Source organism: Microtus ochrogaster, linkage group LG9, assembly GCF_000317375.1.
Source record: "Microtus ochrogaster isolate Prairie Vole_2 linkage group LG9, MicOch1.0, whole genome shotgun sequence".
NCBI classification, from domain to species: domain Eukaryota; kingdom Metazoa; phylum Chordata; class Mammalia; order Rodentia; family Cricetidae; genus Microtus; species Microtus ochrogaster.
The window spans coordinates 36,914,078-36,919,397 of record NC_022034.1 but is presented as its reverse complement, the minus strand read 5'-3'; the positions used below and the strand labels follow the sequence as shown (position 1 = coordinate 36,919,397).

At 32.4% G+C, this 5,320-nt stretch overlaps 1 protein-coding gene across 1 annotated transcript in view; it reads right to left on the bottom strand.

The window, feature by feature from the left end:
- Nkain2 (sodium/potassium transporting ATPase interacting 2) overlaps window positions 1–5,320 on the bottom strand; it is an 857,503-nt gene that overhangs the window by 340,185 nt on the left and 511,998 nt on the right. The gene's annotated exons all lie outside the window — the stretch shown is intronic.

Genomic DNA, 5,320 nt, shown 5'->3' with positions numbered 1-5,320 from the left:
AAAAAAAAATAGTGGAGGATCATTTCAGTTTTTTTGAAGCAGAAGAAATAATTGCCTCCCCATTAATAAAGAGATTTTAGTTTGCAGTCATGGAAAGAACTGAACGCTCCAGTAGAAACTCTAAATGTGTAAACAGAAAACAGTTTTGTTTAGTAAACATGCCTTTATAGTGCATATGCAAACTTTCTTCATGTTATTAAGGCTATCCCTAACACAACGGTCCTCACGTCCATGGCCCATATATTATGTATTTTTTAGTGTTTCACTTCTTTGTTCCTCTTTCCATGCTATCTTCTCAAACCCCATGACATAACAGTAACCATTCAGCAATCGTCCCCACCTTCATTCTGTTGTCTGCTTAGCGCATATTCTGCAGCAACAACAAATTTTCTCACCAATTCACAGTTCAGACCAGTCAAACAAATTTAAACACCTTGAATCGCCCAAGATTAATTACCCACATATTTATGTCAAATCAAGGAGATGATTTTTAAGAAGGTGAATATCACATAAGAATTATAAGATTATGTGTAATGTGAATACAAAGAAGATGGAAATAATATATAGTTTATCTTGAGAAACAGAACATGAAATCTTAAAAATAAAGACGTGATGTTTTCTCTATAAGAAATGAATGAGACTCACTTTCAGACTCAACTAATTTTAAATCTGGGGATTTACTGGAAGGGCGATATCAACAAGGAAATGGCAGGTGTGGGTATACTTTATCAGTTGAAATCACAGAGTATTATGTCACCTCCTGCTAAATAAACCTATGACTTCCATCTCTTTGATAATTGGTTCCATATTTTTATAATATTATTCACGAACTCCAAGAAATTTTAAGTATACTATCTTTTAAGTCACTTGTTTGAGCTCATCCCTGTAGACATACTGGATCCCAAACACATCACTGACTTTCTGTTCCCTGGACTTAAGGTACATTTTTCTTCCTGGGGTCCTTTACCATATAATTTCTTCATCATTGATTTTTTTTTCCCGTTTCTCTACACATTACTCTTCACATCCATCAATATTTTATTTTTCTTCAAAGGTCACCTAAAATAACAGTTGCTGACAGACATGCAGTTATATCTTAATGAGCTTTTCATAGTGTTTTTAGCTGATGTTGCTGTCTTAATTTCAATTCTCTACCATCTTTACTTATATATAAATGTCTAATGTACAGACAATAGTATCTTTAGGATACTCTATGTTCATCTGCCTAAACTACAAATACCTTGGATAAAATAAACATTCAGAAAACATTATTTTTAATTCAATGAGTGAATGAGAAGAAATTAAGATAAAATATTATTTTTAGTTTCAGAATGCAGACACTACTCATAGACATCATTTTTGCAGGCATACTGTCATCATCATCATCATCATCATCATCATCATCATCATCATCATCATCATCATCTTATTTGAGGAGTGATTAAATTGTTTAACACTAAACAGTGGTTCCACAGCATTTTAAAGATGCTTGGTTGTTCCAAGTACTGTACAGGGGTGTTGTTCTGTTCAGCGTAGAGCGAAGATGGCCAAATGCTCTGAGAACAAGGATATTTGAGATGCTGCCTAGAGTGCGGACTGGAAACTCATGGAATGAGAACTCATGAGGAGATTCACAAACTGAGTAACTGCAACAACAGAGGATCTTGTTTTGTAGAATAGGGATACTATAAAACATTTGAGTTTGATCAACCTATGTATTTAGATAGCTTAGTTTATTTTTTAGTTTACTAAAATGGGGAGGTTGTTATTGAGTACTCGGAGGTAAACTTGAGTAAAAGTAAATACCTTTTTAGGTATTTAATGTATAAATATTCCACAGATTGCCTTTCTCTCTAGGTGCTTCCTACTCTCTGCAGGTTATAGTCACTGTATATGACACATTCTAGCTTTGCTTTGATTTCCTGTAATTTGGTCATGTTTTTCCTGAAAAAAAAATCTTGCCCTTTTCAATGTCCTGAAATATTTCACCTATAGTGGTTTCTAAGAGTCTTGGGCCTTGCATATATTTGATAAATAGATTTGGATTTTAGTTTCAGAAATACAATGAACATCTGGGTACTCATTGATAACTTGATGAATAAAAAGTACCTATGGTTTGCAATCATTTAATTAAGTTTTCTTTAAAAATCAGTTAAAGAGAAAAAAGGTAGGAAAACTAAATTTATGTTTTCCTTTGTTCACATTAACACAGTTTTCCCTTTTTTAAATGATGGATGGAAAGCTGAAGAGATCCTACTTAACTAAATGATCAGTTAGGAGGATGGCCAACTATTTGGGATGAGTGGGTAAAATGCTTTTCATCATACAACTCAAACGCCCCAGAAAATTTGCCATTGGCAGACATGAAAGAATATTAACGCTAGATTAGGGATGAAGTGAAGAAGCAGAATCTTACATGTGATAGCACTGAGATAAATCTTCAAAACCTAAGAAGAGATAAATAAAAGCAAAGAATGTCAATACAATGGGGTTTTTTTTTTGAAAATTTCATTTTCATTTTATTTGTATGATTTTCCTGCTGGGTCTATGTAGCTCTCAAGTGTATGATGTCAGAAGAGGGCATCAGATTCTCTGGAACTGTAGGTACAAATGGTTGTGAATTGCCATACAGGTACTAGACATCAAACCTGGATCCTCTGAAAGAGCAGTTAATGCTTTTAGCCACTAATCCATTTCACCAGCCTGATACTGTGGCTTTTAATATTACATACATGAACTTACATATAAATTTATCAATTAGTGGAAATATTACCTATATCTCCTCAGGTACTTGGGATACTGGTTTATCCAATAATATAATGGATATATAAGTAACATTATTTTTCTAATAGAAACTAATACAGTCTTTATAGTCTTTTCTCAATTTATACCTTAGTGCTTACATATATGTTACATATTAATTGCCACTGGTATTCTGTTTAGTTAAAACTGGAGCTCAAAGTTTTGGTTTATATCCAAAATTCAATAATATTATGGAAGGATGGCTATGATCAGATGTCCCCTAAAAATATATCACATAGAAATTAAGAACATTGTACATGTTATCTGCATCTGTCAATTAGGAACTCTACAGAACTATTCCAAGTATATGATATTATTGGCATTCAGGGTCTGTTACTGGTTATTAATAATTGGTAACTCATAGGGCTTCTGTGAGACTAGGTGGTAGAATGCTTCAAAGTTCTCATTCCTTGTGTATTTAATAGCTGTTGCCATTTTATTATAAAACTTATGCTAGTACACCAAACTTTGTCAAAATAAAACAGCAGTAATACCAACGTTTTATCAACTCAGACGCCATGAAACACACTCCACTACTGTGTCTAACACGTCAATCTACACAGTTGACTTTGCAACCCAAAGTTATTAACCTTAAGGTAATATGATTACCCTTATCTTGAAGGTTTTTTTAATCTTTTGCCCTTTTACTTAAATTCAAAAACTTATATTTAGATAGGATTTTCAAAGGCAAGCGTTTACATTTTTAAGTAAAAACAATAATTTTTACCTTTTATTTACCACGTCACACACTTATAAATCACATTCTATATCTTATTCTATCTTTCTTTTGTAGTACTTAAGATTATGCACGCCCATATTATCCAAGGTAACACAGAAACACTTATTCATTTTCCATCTTTGTTTCCAGGTTCAGAACATCTAAACATATAAGTTTTGGATGTTATTTCACATCTTCATGCATAATATACCTACAATGTATATGCAGATACTAAGAAAATGGATAAAGTTAGTTCCTTCTGTAACAATTTATCATCTAGGGTAGAAATTATCTCTAGATTCAATCAGTAGACCTCCTTACACATAATTAACTTTACTGTGCCACAAGCTGGCCCTAAATCCAATCAATGACTAAAATATTTTGGTTGTCATATTGTTTCTATAAAATATGCAATCCATCATTGAACCAACGAGATGATAGCCAAAAGAGTTGTGATGTCTATACAACTACAAGGACATCCTAAGAGAATAAAGGAAAGACTATCTGCCATGGAACATTAGCACACCTTAGAATTTGTTTTTCTTTATTATATGAAAATGAATAATGAGTATATTTATCATGCAGTTTATAATTTTGTTTTTTTAGAGATACACAAAACCTCTTGCTTCAATAATGCTATACATATTTAGCCAAATAAACAAGTAATATATTAGTAACACCAACAAAATATGAGATTTTAGGTCACCTATTAAGGAAAGACATGAGAAATAGACAAACAAAAATCATGAAGATACAACTTAAGAAGGAACAGCTTTGTAAAAGTGCATGTAGTGTAAGCTGTCTCTACAGACGTGTCAAGCAACCAGGTGCTGAGTCACAGAATACAGAGACACATGTATGAAGACTGTTACACAGGAACAACAGAAATCTGAGGAATGGAAGGGATAATCATAGAACACTTTGAGATTCAAAAAAAGAAAGCTAGCAACAGTTTAAAAATGCATGCCACTATCTTTACAAAGATCTGGTAGATGTATGGTTGTTGTAAATATTGATTGACTAGCATAGTGTACTTCTGCATCCTCACTTTTGTTATTGGAAGCATCACTTGTCTCCTTTGGACAAAGGCTTTAGTGCCTTTAATTGTCATGTTACTTATCATCCTTCAGAAATTTAAAGCTACTCTACTAGTCCACTAAATCGTCTTCTAAAATATGTATGTTACCTTAATTGAGGGATGTGGTCAGTCAATCAATATGAACTTCAAAATGTTTAATTGTTATTTATTGTTTTAATATGAAAATACATATGGAGTTCATATATATAATTTATAAAATATAGCTGATGTTATTTTAATTAAAGAAACTTCATTGCTCTTTGATCATTTGCATAATACTTGATTATAAGTGTAGGTAAATAATAAAATCCTTTTAAACATTATTTTGTTACAATAGAATTTTTCAACTTTCTTTTACATAGAATAATTTTTAAGAATTACATTTTTTCTGTCTACCCAAAAGGCAACATAGACATTTTTCATATTTCCTGCAGTTTCTGTCCTTTGAATATCTGATTTGGTTGGATGGTGTCAGGACTGAAGCTTTATCATGGTGTCACTGATCGCTGTTTGATTCTCTGTGTTACACTGTTATTTGAGGTTTAACAATCCCGTGGTGCCAAGAAGTACAAAGAAATGAAAGGTTTTAATGAGAAGCCCCTGTGTTACATTAACAGATTAATTCAGTGAAGGAGAGGAAATATTAAAGTTACAAGTCCTTTAAAAAAATTGTGCACTTAAATGTGTATGAGATAAGACAACAATGATGGTAAGTCTTCCCA